The 19,783-nt window shown below is 42.9% G+C and overlaps 1 protein-coding gene across 2 annotated transcripts in view; it reads left to right on the top strand.

The window, feature by feature from the left end:
• Positions 1–855: 855 nt before the first annotated feature.
• Positions 856–19,783, top strand: part of LOC124139074 (G-protein coupled receptor dmsr-1-like) — a 52,868-nt gene continuing 33,940 nt past the window's right edge. For both annotated transcript variants that reach the window (XM_046506068.2, XM_048394174.1), the window contains exon 1: positions 856–964. The gene's annotated coding sequence lies outside the window, so the exon portion shown is untranslated. The remainder of the gene's footprint in view (positions 965–19,783) is intronic.

Genomic DNA, 19,783 nt, shown 5'->3' with positions numbered 1-19,783 from the left:
TGCGACTAACGGGATCGGGTGGTCAGGCTTGCTGACTTGGTTGATGCATATCATCGTAACCAAATTGCGTGGATCGATGCTCATGATGCCAGTCACTGGATTGTCTGGTCCAGGCTCTATTATTTACAGACCGCCGTCATATAGCTGGAATATGGTTGAGTGCGGCGTTAAACAAAAAAAGAAACAAACAAATGGTATCACTTACGAACACGGAAGTTCAACAGCAATTTGTGCCCAGTGTTGATTACGAAGGACCGCTCCCAACAGGATGTGAACAAGCCAAATATTCAATTTAAGGAAATGCTAGGTTAGGTTTTTAAATTATTAATATTATGGTAAACAATGACGTCATAAGAAATCTATATGGGACTTCCATTTGATATACATGTATGTATACATATTAGCCAAACTACCACTAATAGTGATGATAAGTCCTATATGTATCTCACCGAGAAGGAACTCAAACTTAGGGACCATTTGTGCAAAGGTCTAAAAACTTGACAGAAATGTATTGGTGTAAAACGTATTAGCAAAGACCGTTTCTTTAGAACACATAATTAATTATCTAATTATCAAATCAATAATCCTCATCAGATTGATCAAAACCAAAATGCTTTTGCCATAAATCGAAGATGCGGTCCGTTAGCTGTCTAATCGAACAAGCCTCAAGACATGGCAAACTTGTTTACAGTGACACTTCGTGAACACAGGCAGCACAGCTGTGTTCCACTCAAATATTGAACGTTATAGTCCAATCGAATGCACCCTGCTATTATAGGAAATCGCGCTACAAGTTCTCGAGCCTTCCCGTTCCAGGCGCCAGGAAGTCTAATCGAATAGACCCGGATTGCTCGGCAGTGACAACGGGAGTCGATAGTCACGCTTACCTTGCCATTCGCCCAGCATTACCGTGTGCATTGACCTCAGGACATATGGCGGTTCGTCGTTTCCGTTAATATTAAAGGTAAGTTTGAGTTATTTTGTTTTAGAATCACAGTATATTCAACTGTTAGATGTATTTAAGTATCACATGCATCTCCAGGACTGATACATGTATTTATGTCATACACATATTTGTCGTTTTAATGTTTATGGGGTGCTGTATTTTAACCATGTTAATATTGTCATCGTTTTCCGCGATAACTTGACTTGAGATTAACAAGTACATAAACTGCGTTTTCAGTGTAAAGCCGGGTTTCTTGTAGATTTAAATGCGCTAAATTGAATTTTGGACACTTACACCACGTCAAAATAAAACGCGAACTATTTTCATGTTAGTAAATACAATGTTTGTTGAGTGAATTGGCACGGGTTTAGTCTGATGTACTGAATGCGTTTTCGATCTTAATTAAGGAAACGTCACAACAGCCTTCAAACAAAGTATGGCTCTGTAAATGATACTACTACTACTACTACTACTACTAATAATAATAATAACAATAATAATAATAATAATAGGCGATATATATTGCTTAATTCCCCTACTACCCAGGTACATGCTCAAAGTTCTGAAAACATGTTTCTTAAACCGCAATCCTTCAATTGAGAGAGTGAGTGAGTGAGTTGGGTTTAACGCCGCTTTTAACATTATTCCAGTTATATCACGGCGTGTCAGCTTAATGTGGGAGGAAATTAAAGCCTGAAGTCTCAGACGTTCACCACTTCGGTGAAACCTACGGGTATGGTGCTGACAAACCTAGTTGAACATATAGCAGGCACTGGACGTATTTCGTACAGGTACTTCGTTCACCAATGTGATGTGTGCACCCTCTATGAAACTTAAGGAAGCCTTGCAAGGTTTCGTTCTAAACCGCACATCACTACTATGCCTTCGCACTGCTCTCTGTGATGCAAAAGACAGACACTGTGATATAGCCGTACAGTTAAAAGCTGTGGTACATGAAACTCGCTCACTCACGTTTTATTTCTAAGGCGTTATTTGTTCGCATAGATGCAGAACCCGGGTCATTAAATACAAAACAGGTGAACAATTGTTTGTTTGTTTGTTGTTTAACGCCGCACTCAGCAATATTCCAGCTATAGGACGGCGGTCTGTAAATAATCGAGTCTGGACCAGACAATCCAGTGATTGACATCATGAGCATCGATCCACGCAACTGGGATACGATGACATGCATCAAATGCAACCAAGTCAGCAAGCCTGACCACCCAATCCCGTAAGTCGCCTCTTACGACAAGCATAGTCGCCTTTTACGGCAAGCATGGGATGTGAAGACCTATTCTACCCAGCAACCGGATCTTCACGGGTCAGGTGAACATCTGACATGTCCTTGCATGTGTTTGTGATGATGCCAACGGTGGGGCATGAAACGCTCGCCTTTTCGGGAACACCTGCATCACTTTTTTATCACTTTTTTATCGTGAATCATCAACATGTGCTTATGATTCAGTCGGAATCGTACAATAGACTGGAGGTTTGTAAATGGGCTTTGTTGCTTTAATAAACTCGGTATGTAACTCCGAATCTGAAATCCGAAACATATTCCATTAGGATTAAAAGGTAAGATAGCGGTTAGATTTTATGAAATGGATCACTGCGAATCCGAGGGACTGTTTGCACTTGTCCGGACAAATGCCGATTTTATAGCGCTAGCCCACTGAGATACCATGCCGTAGTTTAACATGAATACCCCACTCAGACACAGTATACTGACTCCGAGCCGACCCGTCCTTGTTTTAGCCCCTAAATACCTAGCGCCTGGTAGGTAACAACAAGTACCATCTTTGAACGTCTTTCGGTATGACGTGGCTTGGGATCGAACCCCGACTTCCGATCTCCGGGCGGACGCTCCACCACTTGACCATGGAGACGGTCTATCTACAAATGATTCACACATATATGACGCACTGGTTGAAGATGAGATCGTGTAGATGAGTGAGTGGGTCAGTGTTTTACGCGGTTGGTAGCAATGTTCCATCCTAGATGTGGGTCTTCGGCACGGCGAGCTAACAAAATTCCCCCACAGCCCAGAGTAAATGAAGAAACGGCCTTCTGGTGAAGTGAGTGAGTGAGTTGGGTTATACGCCGCTTTTAACAGTAGTCCAGTTTTATCACGGCGTGAAAGCCCGAAGTGATGCAGGTCTCAGACGTTTACCACTTCAGTGAAACCCACGAGCAAGGGTATGGTGCTGACAAACCTAGAAACATAATAGGGGCGAACCGGGATTCGAACCCACAATCATAGGTTTCTGGCGTGCCCAAGGGACGCAACTCTGCACAGCGAATCGCGGCGACTGGGCCACCCGTGCCCCCCTTCTGGTGAAGAATCAAGCAGTACTAAACAAATACTCGACTACAATGCTGTAGATAGGGTGTCATGAACTCGTGCTTGGAACAGTCATCAACATCATACACAGGTGAAACCAAAGTATCGTTAATCCAGACATTTGTTCAGGGGGACTTCTTTGGGAAAGGTACAGACCAGATAAACGGAGTTTCACCGTTTGGTAGAGAGGGTGCATTTATATCCATTACATTTGAACCAGTTAAGAACGTTTTAATTAAAAATATTAAACTAACGATTCGTTGTAATTTTTCTTGACATGATGTCAATACATCGATGAGAAAAGCTAAAATATCAACAGCTGATATCGATCTTACGCAAGACCGTCGATATTTCGATTGAATTCGTAGTTTATTAACGTTATATACGGTATATCAATGCCTCTGTTATACACTCTACGTGTCTTCATGATGGAATAGGGCCGGTCGGGTAGCCTAGTGGTTAAAGCGTTCGCACGCCACGCCGAAGACCCGGGTTCGATTCCCGACATGGGTACAATGTGTGAAGCCCATTTCTGGTGTCCCCCGCCGTGGTATTGCTGGTATATTGCTAAATGCGGCGTAAAACCATACTCGCTCACTCACTAGTTTGTTAATGTTATGCACTTTACCTCGTCTTTTTAAAAAAAAAAAATTGGTTGCTTGAAGAGATACATGTTCATCCATTCAGACTTTATAAGACTTTAACTAAAACACCCGGCTTAAAACACAAAACAAATAATTTCGCTAAACATAATTTTTGTCAGGCTTTGAGATCAAAAGCCAGTGAAGCCTTATTAGGTGTTATATGTTTGATGACGCACAACATTCTAGCTATATAACGGCAGCCTGTACACAATCGACTCTGTACCAGACAATCCAGTGATTGATATCATGAGCAACGATCCACGCAATTGGGATCGATGACATGCATCAACCAAGTCAGCGTGCCTGACCACCCGACCTCGTTAGTCGCCTCTTACGACAAGCATAGTCGCCTTTTACGACAAGCATGGTTTGCTGAAGACCTATTCTACCCCGGATCTTCACGGGTCTGTCCCCAGGGGAATATGGGTACGTAAAGTTATTGATTATGATATCGCAATACTATTTCAAGCGTAAACCTGTTACAATGATATAGCAATATAACTTTTAACTATCGCAGTTCTTACAATGTTTCAAGGTCAATATTCAGGTGTCATTTGAGCAGATTGGCAACATTCTTGTCTGCATCACTTCAGTGATAGCAATATGTTGACTTCTCAGAGTCAATTCTCCCCAAAAGCAACATATTAGTGCTTAGTCAAATGCATGCAAAGTCACTGAAAATAACGAGTCTTATGTATTTGGGTTGTCACCTGATTTTCAATGGCTGCGAGAATTGGTCCTAAGTAACCTATGTTTGTAATAAGACGGAAAACGGGATCGGCTGGTCAAGGCTAGCTGACTTCGTTGATGCTTGTTGATCCCAATTAATAAATCGCTGATCAGTTGGTCAATCACTGGATTGCCTGGTCCAGATTCGATTATTTACAGACCGCTGTCATATCGTGCGTCCTAAAAGAACAAACAAATATCAAGAACAGTTGTGAAGCTCTTGTTCTGCAGACTGTACGACTCCTCCCGTGCTCTGCCCGTGAAGATCCGGGGTAGAATAGGTCTTCAGCAACCCATGCTTGCCGCAAAAGGCGACTATGCTTGTCGTAAAAGGCCACTAACGGGATCGGGTGGTCAGGCTCGCTGACTTGGTTGATGCATGTCATCGATCCCAATTGCGTGGATCGATGCTCGTGATATCAATCACTGGATTGTCTGGTCCAGACTCGATTATTTACAGACCGCCGTCGGGGCGGTCGGGTAGCCTAGTGGTTAAAGCGTTCGCTCGTCACGCCGAAGACCCGGGTTCGAATCCCGGCATGGGTACAATGTGTGAAGCCCATTTCTGGTGTCCCCCGCCGTGATATTGCTGGAATATTGCTAAAAGCGGCGTAAAACCAAACTCAGTCACTCACTCACTACAGACCGCCGTCATATAGCTGGAATATTGCTGAGTGCGGCGTTAAACAGACACCAACCAACCAACCAACCAACCTCCCGTGCTCCATTTGTCCACCGGGGATGACCTTAACTTTATTGACTTCAACAAGACAATGATTACCCATTTTATTACCGGCACAAGGTAATCAGGACACGATACCTACAGCGGATGATAATGATTATTGACATGATATGTTCCCTACTTGATTTGACCCACGTCTTCTGTCCATTGATTGGCAGAACAGATCTCGTCGGATAATCCTGGAAGATAATAATAATAATAATAATAATAATGGGTGGTCGTTACATCTCCATCGCCTTCGTCTTCACGTACTCTGGTTCTCGCTCCCGGCTTAAACACTTGGAAGCTCTTCTTTGGAAACTATTTCCTGCGAGGATAGAAATGGCGAGCTGGTGATGATTTCTGATATAGGCTTGAAGTAAATTGCGGTTGTGTATCGAATTATTTTATTATTCAATATATGGAAATCAAATTTATCACATTACAGTAAATTGTGCCTCGGGTAGTGTGGCTTTTATAAGAAACTGCAGTAGCTGTGAGCCAAGGCTGCCATGAGTAAGTATGATGTGTTACAAGAGGGATTACAGAATATCAAAGAATGAATTGTTTATGGTGACTGACTGTGTGAGGTTTTACAGTGTCTTAAGCAATAATCTAGCCATATAACGTCGGGGCTCCAAGGCTGTGCATTCTTTCTATGAAGGAACTTGATTGAGGGGAGTGAGTGGTCATCTGGATCCAACACCCACCACATCACCACACATCATACACCATACATCTGGATCCCACACCCACACCCACCACCACACCACACGCCACACACCATACATCTGGATCCCACACCCACCACCACACCACACATCACACACCATACATCTGGATCCCACCCCAACACCACTCCACACGCCATACACTATACATCTGGATCCCACCCCACCACCACATCATACATCACACACCATACATCTGGATCCCACCCCAACACCACTCCACACGCCATACACTATACATCTGGATCCCACCCCAACACCACAAACCACACGCCATACACTATACATCTGGATCCCACCCCAACACCACAAACCACACGCCATACACCATACATCTGGATCCCACACCCACACCCACCACCACACCACAAGCCACACACCATACATCTGGATCCCACACCCACCACCACACCACAAGCCACACACCATACATCTGGATCCCACACCCACCACCACACCACAAGCCACACACAATACATCTGGATCCCACACCCACCACACACACCACAAGCCACACACCATACATCTGGATCCCACACCCACCACCACACCACAAGCCACACACCATACATCTGGATCCCACACCAACCACCACGCCACAAGCCACACACCATACATCTGGATCCCACACCCACCACCACACCACAAGCCACACACCATACATCTGGATCCCACACCAACCACCACGCCACAAGCCACACACCATACATCTGGATCCCACACCCACCACCACACCACAAGCCACACACCATACATCTTGATCCGACACACACCACACACACCACAAGCCACACACCATACATCTGGATCCCACACCCACCACCACGCCACAAGCCACACACCATACATCTGGATCCCACACCCACCAACACATCATACATCACACACCATACATCTGGATCCCACACCCACCACCACACCACAAGCCACACTACATACATCTTGATCCGACACACACCACACACACCACAAGCCACACACCATACATCTGGATCCCACACCCACCACCACACCACAAGCCACACACCATACATCTTGATCCGACACACACCACACACACCACAAGCCACACACCATACATCTGGATCCCACACCCACCACCACGCCACAAGCCACACACCATACATCTGGATCCCACACCCACCACCACATCATACATCACACACCATACATCTGGATCCCACACCCACCAACACATCATACATCACACACCATACATCTGGATCCCACACCCACCACCACACCGCACATCATACATCTGGATCCCACACCCAGCAGCACACCACACATCACACACCATACATCTGGATCCCACACCCACCACCACACCGCACATCATACACCATACATCTGGATCCCACACCCAACACCACACCACACATCATACATCTGGATCCCACACCCAACACCACACCACACATCATACATCTGGATCCCACACCCAGCAGCACACCACACATCACACACCATACATCTGGATCCCACACCCACCACCACACCGCACATCATACATCTGGATCCCACACCCAGCAGCACACCACACATCACACACCATACATCTGGATCCCACACCCACCACCACACCGCACATCATACATCTGGATCCCACACCCAGCAGCACACCACACATCACACACCATACATCTGGATCCCACACCCACCACCACACCGCACATCATACACCATACATCTGGATCCCACACCCAACACCACACCACACATCATACATCTGGATCCCACACCCAACACCACACCACACATCATACATCTGGATCCCACACCCAGCAGCACACCACACATCACACACCATACATCTGGATCCCACACCCACCACCACACCGCACATCATACATCTGGATCCCACACCCAGCAGCACACCACACATCACACACCATACATCTGGATCCCACACCCACCACCACACCGCACATCATACACCATACATCTGGATCCCACACCCAACACCACACCACACATCATACATCTGGATCCCACACCCAACACCACACCACACATCATACATCTGGATCCCACACCCAGCAGCACACCACACATCACACACCATACATCTGGATCCCACACTCACCAGCACACCGCACATCACACACCATACATCTGGATCCCACACTCACCACCACACCACACACCATACATCTGGATCCCACACCCACCACCACACCGCACATCATACACCATACATCTGGATCCCACACCCACCACCACACCGCACATCATACACCATACATCTGGATCCCACACCCACCACCACACCGCACACCACACACCATACATCTGGATCCCACACTCACCACCACACCACACACCATACATCTAGATCCCACACCCACCACAACACCACACACCACACACCATACATCTGGATTCCATACCCACCACCGCACCACACACCATACATCTAGATCCCCCACACACCACACACCACACACCATACATCCGGATCCCACCCACCACACACCATACATCTGGATCCCACACACACCACACTATACATCTAGATCCCACACACGCCACACATCATACATCTGGATCCCACACACACCACACACCACAAGCCACACACCATACATCTGGATCCCACACCCACCACCAAACCACACACCATACATCTGGATCCCACACCCACCACCACACCGCACACCCTACATCTGGATCCCACACACACCACAAGCCACACACCATACATCTGGATTCCACACCCACCACCACACCACACACCATACATCTGGATCCCACACCCACCACCACACTATACATCTAGATCCCCCACACACCACACACCATACATCTGGATCCCACCCACCACACACCATACATCTGGATCCCACACACACCACACTAAACATCTAGATCCCACACACGCCACACATCATACATCTGGATCCCACACACACCACAAGCCACACACCATACATCTGGATCCCACACCCACCACCACACCACAAACCATACATCTGGATCCCACACCCACCACCAAACCACACACCATACATCTGGATTCCAGACACACCACAACACCACAAGCCACACACCATACATCTGGATCCCACACCCACCACCACATCACACACCATACATCTGGATCCCACACCCACCACCACACCACACACCATACATCTGGATCCCACAACACTGGCAGGGCTGAGGGGCGCTACTGCGATTTTCTGCCTCCATACCCCTGTCCCCCTATCTGTGTTGATGAAATTAAGACCGGTTCCCCTGTTCTTTCTGTTTAAAATGTTCAAATGGCAAGGCTCATAATACAAGTAGGTGACGAACTCCCGAGGGCGTCTTTCATATCGAATGAGGTCAAAAAAACCTATAACAATAAACTATACCCCCGTATTAGGTTATATGAATAATCGTTTCACTCGAACGCTGAGGCTAAGATATATGTCAAGCATTATGAATACAATTCGCAGCTGTTGTCATCGTCAACTTGATGCATGTAGTCGCGAGTATTGATCGTGGTTCCTCATGCACGTTATTACAGGCAATAGATAAAGGTATCCATCGAACCTTCCTTCCATTTGCTGCTTAATGCCCCGAAGAGGCTTATTTTATTGTGACATTTGTAACGTCAGAAAGATGTATTCCATTGTGACATGTTTAAGTCACGTGTTACTATAGGTCTTTCAGCCTTTGGATTCCGCTCGATGACTTCCTTTAGGTGCTTCCAGTAAAGAACACGTTTACCCTTTTCGCGAACACCTGGTGTCATCACTTATTTTTAGTGATCCACACAGGTTCATATCCTTCTTCGAGATTCTGCTTGATGGTTTGAAGATAATGATTTCTGAGACGAAGGATGTCAGATTGTTCACATAACACAGCCCTATTTTCACCATTTATCTTTTTGAATCTGTATCCAAATGTATCCAAAAGTTGCAACAGCTTGTATTTTGAACAATTAAATCATGTTCAGTTTCAAGGTATTTCTTCAAGAGTCTTATTGACATGTACTTATTTCCTAAATGCAGTTTAACAATTGCACTGTCTAATTTATCAAACCTTCATGGTTTTGATATGGTCCCTACTTGTTTCGCCTGATTGCTGCAGCTCATTAGGAGACATACTATGACCTTTAGAAGCTCGCTTCATGTTTTTATTAATGACATAAAATGGTTTTCCTCTTTCTGCTACACATTGAACTTTTTCCCATCTGCTGAGTAGCGCATCTTGTCAGTCAACGACGTATACAATGCAGCACGTGCAGTTCATGTTTGCGCTGTTCCTCCCACCGCTGTGCCCCCCTCCGTTCAAGATGTCTACTTGTACACATAACAACAGTATTGTGTCTTTAAAACAAATCAAGTGATGGTAATAAAAATAACAAACAGCAGATATTGTTGGATACTAGGTATTCATCGGCCTGTATCGTATTTACATTTAATAGAGTAATACCGATTTTGAGTCATTTTGAGCCAAATAACTACTAGAGTGAGTGAGTGAGTATGGTTTTACGCCGCTTTTAGCGATATTCCAGCAATATCACGGCGGGGAACACCAGAAATGGGCTTCACACATTGTACCCATGTCGGGAATCGAACCCGGGTCTTCGGCGTGACGAGCGAACGCTTTAACCACTAGGCTACCCGACCGCCCCAATATCTACTAGAGTTAATCATATAGTCTATGAAATCTTATATCACACAATGTATTTCTCTCCTCGAAAGTTAAACCAATTAATTTCCTGATACTGTTTAGAGTTGTGTAGACTTGCTTATATATATATATACAGTAAACTGCGGTTATAACGAACTCAAAGGGACCACTAATTTTAGTTCGTAATAACCGTATTTCGTTATAAGCATACATACAGCTTATATACATCAAATGGCCGGGACTAAAAAATAAGTTCGTTATATCCGTCAGTTCGTTATAGCTTGGTTTTGTTTCATAAAATACATATATTCCACAATCATGGCGGAAACTACGCAATGACATGCACAGTGACCTGCATGTTTTACTGCAACCACATAACTTTTATTCAAATATAATAATTGACAAAATAGCAACCTTTCTCAAAGTTTAATACTGTAGAGTGGCAATGTTACAGTTTATAAGATTTAGCCACACATATTGCCTCACAAACACTGGAATCACAATTACAGCGGGTTTACCATCCAAGATCTACTTGAGAAAATGGCAGAAACTTAGAAAACACCCATAACTGCTTAGGGTGAAACGATACACCGATATTCCGATGCATCGCGATACTTGACCAACGATACGATACACGATACACGTGGGTCTATTTACCGATACGCCATGATGCGGAACGGAATGCACATCTAAGTACAATGTTCCCTGGCTATTGCACCTTTCAATATAGCGCTAACTCTGTTATAGAGCGCGGTAACGCATGGCTCCCAAAACTTACTTACATTTTAATAAGCTCAAGTTTCTTCACTAACAGGATGTTCTTGTTTTTCCAATCACAAAAAATCAGCGCGAGCAGGGAACACCGGAAATACCAGTTAATAAATCCGAACTCAAGTACGCAATTCAATTCTATTAATAGTCTATCTGGTTATAAAAACGTGTTAATTATATAAATGGACTCATGTTTGTAATATATTTTATTAATTTTATTCAAAATTTCATTCAATATTGTTTACATTGTTTCGGCGAAATCGTATGTGAAGTGATCCGTAGATCACACAACTCACCATTATTTACAGCAACCACGGTCAGATTGCAGGTTGCAACGAACTTTAGCTGCCAGTGAATGGATACATATATTATAAATGCCATACTTTGACTCCTTATAAAACTCATTTGTGGAAACTTGACTACCATATGTCAACATAGCGTTTCGCAATCGAAATACACGTAGTGCGGGAATTCTCTACGGTGACTGGTCAAATTGTACCATACATAAAAATAATCTGCAATAGCAATCACCTGCTAGGCTTATGCTTCTTATAATTTTAAATAATTATATATAAAGTTGCACAAAAAGTAAAACGATATTGAAATATGTTATTCCTGATAAATCAATAAATTCAGATACAATTTCTTCCGACCATTGCATCCAAATTCTTTGAAGTTATATCACTGGGTCCTTTTTAACTGAATCACCGGTAGATTGGAAGAAAACGTGTGTACGGCTGATTGCTATTTTCGGCTCAGTGTACGAGACAATACACATGATAATCTTAATCTCTGCATATAAAACAATCCTGGAGAGCAGGAAATAGAATGTTAATGGTAAATCATCGTGTCTAGTGATGTTTTATATCAAATTTCATTATTTTATTGACCAGGTTTGTAATACCCGATGCATCCCCTATTGGCCTACGTCCCATATGGCCTAAAGAAACAGAAATGACCTTTCCCATTTGGCCAACCACAGATTATTTTAAACAACCTACACCCCTGTTGACAAAAATGGTTTGGTTTGAGCTTAATTAGCTCTTGTTATTTCACCTTGGCTTCTTCTGTGAAGTTGATTAATGTAACTATCTCACAATTAAGTAATCCTTTTCTTATGTTCAAAAGGGCTGTATATAACTGGCTTCTTTGCCTGACAGTGTTGTGTATTTAGTCAATAAGATGAACTATTATTGGTTTCATTACTTATGCTCATAAGGATTGCATATAACTGGCTTCGTTGCCTGTTGTGTAATTAGTCAATATTTTTAACTATTATTGGTTTTATTTCTTTGATCACATACCATTGTATACGGGTAATGATAACGAAGTTAATTTAATAACAAAACATTGTTCTTAGTATTCATAGTATAAAAGTACTAACGGTTGTCAGTGCATCATTCGACCCGTGAAGATTCCGGGGTGGAATAGGTCTTCAGCAACCCATACTTGCCGTAAAAGGTGATTATGCTTGTCGTAAAAGGCGACTAACGGGATCGGGTGGTCAGGCTCGCTGACTTGGTTGATGCATGTCATTGTATCCCAATTGCGTGGGTCGATGCTCGTGATGTCAATCACTGGATTGTCTGGTCCAGACTCGTTTATTTTACAGACCGCCGTCATATAGCTGGAATATTGCTGAGTGCGGCGTTAAACAATAAACAAACAAACAAAACAGTGCATCATTCTTCATAATGGCAGGTATTCAGAGGGTTGAGTATGTTCAGTCACAGAGAGGTGGTCGTCAAGTTTTGATTGACAGTTTTAAATATAGAAGGGGTCAACTGCAATCAACCGGTAGTGTGCTGATGCGGTTTGAGGGTGTAAGGCAAGATGTACAACTGAAGGCGACTTTCTTAGAGATATGTCTGCTGTCCACAATCATCCACCTGAGAATGACACTGTCATAAAGAGTAATCGACAACATGAATTCGCTGAAGGGATACGATGTGTTTTTTGTAAAAAGCGAATAACACTCGATAAATATGTAAATAAATAACATCTGTACTTTAAAACTTTTTGAAACAAGCCAATGAGGCCTGGAATATTGTAACCCGTATCAAACTATTTTTAAGCAAGAGTCGCTCTTTGAAATCTTCGTAGAAGGAGTATGTTCTATTGTACCTCAAAAGTTGTGAAATCTAAACAGCAAAGGCTGGAGCTGCATGACGTGAGTACAGCTGGTTGCTATTTCCGGCTCAGTTTACGAGACAATACACACGATAATCTTAATCTGTGCATATAAAGCAATGCCTTGGAGAGCAGGAAATAGAATGTTAATGGTAAATCATCGTGTCTAGTGATGTTTTATATCAAATTTCATTATTTTATTGACCAGGGCCCACTTGCACAAAGCGATCTTAGCGCTACAACTATTGTAAGCCTATGTTAAAGTATGGGAGTTACGATCATCTTAGCGCTAAGATCGCTTTGTGCAAGTGGGCCCAGGTTTGTAATACCTGTTTATTCACCTGAATCCGCTGAAGGGATACGATGTGTTTTTAAAAAAAAAAGCGAATAACACTCGATAAATATGTTTTTTTTACACTATGAATCATAAACAACTTAGTCTATTATTCTAATCCCTTTTCAAACTCTGAAGCGTACATCGTAGATCGTGTTAGGTGGGCAGAGCATGTACTGTTGTGTTGGTCATCTACTCCCCACGACTCCACCTCCGTTAAGAGAGGGCATCAGTGTCCCCTGACAATGTTGACATTTTGATTTTTCTGAAAAAGAACCTGAAGTTGAACTATGCACACTGCGAAGGGCATTGATTATTTCCTGCTGTTTTGAAACTTGACATGTTTTGACGGAGGGTAAGAGAAAGTTCCACTTTGAAGCTTGACAAGTAGTCTTGTTATTATAAAATAATTTTGACTGTTCCAAAATCATGAAAGGTCCAATCCTGACATGCTTGAAGCCTTGAAATTAATATATATGCTGGAATACTGGAGTACTCTTTTTTATCGTTGCGTATCGTGATAGGTATCGTATCGTGACCAGATTATCGAGATACGTATCGTATCGTGACCTTCCTGTATCGTTGCAGCCCTAATAACATCACAATCACATACAATTCCCTTCTCCTCATCTTACAACCAATTACAGGCCCGTCGATTTCCCTTCGCCGTCCAAGGCGGGCATTGTTAGTTGATGAAGACGTTGTCTTCAACGGTGTTGATGTATGCCGTGTTGCTAATGGCACTTCCGTGTGTACATACACGATTACCGGAGAACAACAAAGTGCGTGATTAAGATCTTTATCTTTTTTAAGATGTTAAAGTTTATTGACCTTTACAAGATAACGCACTCCTCTGTTGCGTGATGATAATGTGTTTAGGGAGAATCAACGCCTGTGAGTAAACACGAGATTAGAACAATGTTTCTGAAGAAAGCATTGGTGTGATATGTCTTGTTTTTACGCATTTTTTTCATTCTTTAAGACGTACCAGCCGAGTATAACACTATTAGGAGAATTCCGAAGCCGTCTTTCTTTGCATCAAAACTTTCAATTTGCGCTTGATAATTTCTCAAAGGGCCACCACGTGAAGGAGGAAATGTGGTTAAGACCCGCTATGCGTTTGTGTTCAATTTGTGAGTCAGGCCAGGAAGTCCTGCCGTACGGAAGTGTTAGCATCCCTGCACCACACTGTTTTAAGTCCTCATCACCTTGAGGGTTCAAGACATTCCACCGAAGAAAGATGAAGTCAGAAAGAAATGACACTGTTTTGACGTTGTTAAAGACCTCCTTGGGTTCAACTCACCAGAGCTCCAGATAACTTTTTGAGCAATTGAGTTTTTACTTTAGTGTTTCTATTCTAATTGTGTTATTATAGTTTTCATTGGGTAACCAATATTTTTTCACTCATCTATTCATCACTCTTTTGGGGTTTTCCCAAAATTAATGAACATTTTAAGATTTAAAAAAATGAAATAATGTTTTGGATGTATATAACTGTTCTGAGTATATAGGCTTGACTCGGAAAGTAAAGTAGCTCGTAATTGTGTTTCGGAAATTAGCTCCTTTGTACACATGCTGAAAAAGCTTCATTTGGTATTTACTCGCGATGTTTTTATACATTTGAGTTTTTCATTTAATGCATGCGTTCGTACACACGTTAATTGAAAGTAATTGGGTTTTGAATATTTCTAGGGGTATTTTACGCAAATACGCTGCTTGTCTGTAGCTCTGGATTTAGGCGTGATTAAACTTTAAACTTAAAGCCGGTGATACTCACAAGCAGAATGAGATATATCATCTTACATTTAAGCCCCGTTCACATGGACAAAATTTACTCATGTAAGCAAATTTACTCATGGAGTAAATTTACTCATGTAAGCAAAAGTATATTTACATTGCGTTCATATGAAGTTTATGCAAGGCAGAAGTAAACATAATTTCATAAATAAATTGTGGACTTTTATCATTTGAGGCCATGTCGCTGTCGAAGATAGTCAACCAGAGGCGAAAGAGAGACTTTCCATACTTTCTTAGTATGGGATTAGTCTTAAGATTATGCCAGGAAAGAGAACTGTGGAACGATCATTTGATGATAAACTGTGGATCGATAACTTTCGCATGACACGCGAAACATTTTATGTTCTTTGCAAGGAACTACAGCCGTATTTTCCTGGACAGGAAATGTATGTGAGGGAACCATTGGAGCTGGATCACAAGGCGGCCATAACAATTTACTGGTTTGCTCCAGGAGCATTTATACTTATGAGTAAATATACTTTTACTAGACCTCATCAGGTGTAGCAAATATACTTTTACTCATGTCTCTTTACTCCTGGAGTATATTTACTCACGTAAGCAAATGCGTTCACATGCCACCATAAGTAAATTTAATAATGTTAGTATATATACTCACGTAAGTAAAAGTGTCCATGTGAATGGGGCTTTAGTGAGTGAGATGGGCTGAACACCGCTTGATTTGTTTGTTATTTGTTGTTTAACGCCGCACTCAACAATATTCTAGCTTTATGACGGCGGTCTGTAAGTAATCGAGTCTGAACCAGACAATCCAGTGACTAACATAATGAGCATCAATCTACGCAATTGGGATACGATGACATGCACTAACCAAGTCAGCGAGCCTGACCACCAGATCCCGTTAGACGCCTCTTACGACAAGCATAGTCGCCTTTTACGGCAAGCATGGGTTGCTGAAGACATTTCTAGTCCTGATCTTCACGGGTATAACGCCGCTTGAGTTTCCACGATGTGTCGGTGTAGAAAGGTTATGCGGGTCGTAGACGTTTATATCTTAGCACTTTAGTGACATACATGTTTTTGTTGTGACCTTAAATCCTTTACTATCTGCTATATTGTTTAAACAATGCGAAGTATTTACCATGCGAGCCTCATTGAATACAGTGTATATATATGATGGTGAATGACTGAACGGACATAAGGCAGCTGGAGAGTTATTACCTATCAACATGTATATCCGCGAGACCTCGTTAACCACGGTAGTGTTTAGTGAACTGTTTCCATGGTTGCTTGCCAGCGGCGTTTAGTGGTGTGACGTATTGTTCTTATGAAGCAAAATGAAAGGAAACTATTCTCATATGATAGTACGCATTAGCAAGTCTTTAGATGAGCTGAGAACCCTTTTATAGCCAAAGGATGAATAGAGGTGAGGTGAATTGAAGTTTAAGTGTGATATAGCAAGTGTGTGTGTGTGTGTATGTGTGCTAGTCCGGACTGTTGTATACTGTTGTTGTCTCCGAGCCTTAATGCCAGGCAGAGTAACAACAAGTACCATCTTTTTAACGTCTTTTGGTATGACGAGGACGAGGGTGTGTGAGGTGAAATGGCGTTTAACGTCGCGTCCAAGATTATTGCACTTATATAGCAACGTGCATGCACGTGTGTGTGTTTGTGTGGCTGCTTGTACTAGTCCGGGCTGATGCCGATTTATAGTGCTAGCATGCCGCAGTGTAACATGAATATCCCCCTCAGACCAGTATACTGACTCCGAGCCGACCAGTCCTTGTTTTAGCCCCTTAATGCCGAGATCCAAACAGGGTAACAACAAGTACCATCCTTTAACGTCTTTTGCTATGACGCGGCCGTGGATCGAACCCCGGACCTTCCGCTCTCCGGGCGGACGCTCTACCACTAGACCACGGAGGCGGTCCACGAGGTAGTGTAGACAGATGACTTGTACACTCATGTCCTTAAATCTTACCGAAGAAGCCTTAAGAACCTTGTACGAACTTTGTAATAACTGATTACACTATTGTTTTCCAGCATGGCTTTTCATGTGAAGCTTTTCAAATGCAGCACAAAGAAGAACTATATACCTTCTAGAAACCATTTACTGTTATTGCCAGTAGTCACTATTTGGGGGCTTCTGCTTAATACTCTGACGAGTGGGCAGGGGGGCTGGAATGTTTGTTCTCGATATGTTTGTTCATCATGAACATACGTTATATTTCTCTAAAAGGAGCCATTTTAAAAACAATCCCCTCCCCAAACGCATATCAAATGTTCGTTGCGTTTCTTTGGGAGAAAAAAACAACATTTACTGCTGTGTTTGCTATATTTTCTAAAAAAGAAAATAGACCATTTGCATCAGTCGTAACTATTAACACCATTAGAAACTACTACTGCTGGAGTTGTAGAAGCATATAAGCGTCAAGACCATTTAGATAAACATGGGATATTTATACGAGCTCATTGTAAGATTCCGACTATATGAGTGAGTGAGTGAGTGAGTTGGGTTTAACGCCGCTTTTAACAGTATTCCAGTTATATCACGGCGTGTCCCTGACAAACCTAGAAACATAATCGGGGCGAACCGGGATCCGAACCCACAATCATAGGTTTCTGGCGTGCCCAAGTGCCGCAACTCTGCACAGCGAATCGCGGCGCCTTAGACGACTGGGCCACTCGTGCCCCCCGACTATATAATAATCATGTGTTTATGAATCACTTTAAAATAACATGTGTACTTTAAAACTTTTTGAAACAAGCTAATGAGGCCTGGAATATTGTAACCCGGATCAAACTATTTTTGAGCAAGAGTCGTCTGACGTACTTTGAAATCCTAGTAGAAGGAGTATGTTCTATTGTACCTCAAACATTTTGTGAAATCTAAACAGCAAAGGATCGAGCTGCAGGAATACTCCTCGACATTAAGGGAATGTTGACTCTCGGAAAGTTGACGTCATCCCTCTTATCATACAGTCTTGTGGACCGCCTCCGTGGTCTAGTGGTAGAGCGTACGTCCGGAGAGCGGAAGGTCCGCGGTTCGATCCGCGGCCGCGAGATGCCAAAAGACGTTAAAAAATGGTACTTATTGTTACCCTGTTTGGCGCTCGGCATTAAGGGGCTAAAACAAGGACTGGTCGGCTCGGAGTCAGTATACTGTGTCTGAGTGGGGTATTCATGTTAAACTGCAGCATGGTATCTAAGTCGGCTAGAATTAGAACTCGGCACCAGTCCGAACAACTACAAGCAGCCACGCACACTCACGCGCACTCACCCACACACAGAGATTTTTTTTTTTTGTCACTCTAAATCTTTCTGCATGGATCTAAATAAAAGGCGGCCTTAGTTCAGATGGGTAACTCAGAGGAAGGAAAATTGCTATTCGATGGTCATGAACGACATCAGAATATCGATATACCTGAAGCATAAGTTAAATTTTTGTCCAAATTACCTTGTTTTGACTTTGCCAATCCGAGCAGAGATATTCCAACTCGTATGCATAAAGAAACAGGCCAGCAAGAAGGGATGCACAGTTGGTGCCCATGGGGATGCCTACTTCTTGCCAGAATTTCACATTAATGTCATCTATGAGGAGCTCCAACATCCCACACAGAGTTGTCTCAGTAAACATGGACATAGAAGTGATAACATGCAATGGAATAGGCCAGGCTCTGCACGCATAATGCTATTCGAACAAGCTAACCATAGGCTCGTAAATGGCACCCAAGACAAATAGCATGTCAATTATAGTGATGTATAGGGCTATACGACACTAACAGATTGGCAGGGAGTATTTGCATGGTATTCGGTACAGGTCGGTTAAACATGAATTGCAAAGTCGGGATTCGTCGTAGATCATCTCTGTGCTCTAGTCCTCTTGTTCCTGGTGGATGTAGAGAAGACTTAAGATTCTATCATCAGCTATGATTGTGTGAGCTTGATATTCCATTAGCAGTGCATAGCTGTTTATTTATGGTTAAATTAGACTACTTCGTTTTTTGCTTCATTTTGTTTTGATATGGGATTTTTTCTTTGTTTGTTTTGTGTTGGTT

The sequence above is a fragment of the Haliotis rufescens genome, unplaced genomic scaffold (assembly GCF_023055435.1).
Source record: "Haliotis rufescens isolate VD_foot unplaced genomic scaffold, xgHalRufe1.0.p SCAF_13, whole genome shotgun sequence".
Lineage (NCBI taxonomy): Eukaryota > Metazoa > Mollusca > Gastropoda > Lepetellida > Haliotidae > Haliotis > Haliotis rufescens.
Note: the sequence above shows the minus strand (reverse complement) of the source record. Positions and strands in the feature narration are given on the sequence as shown.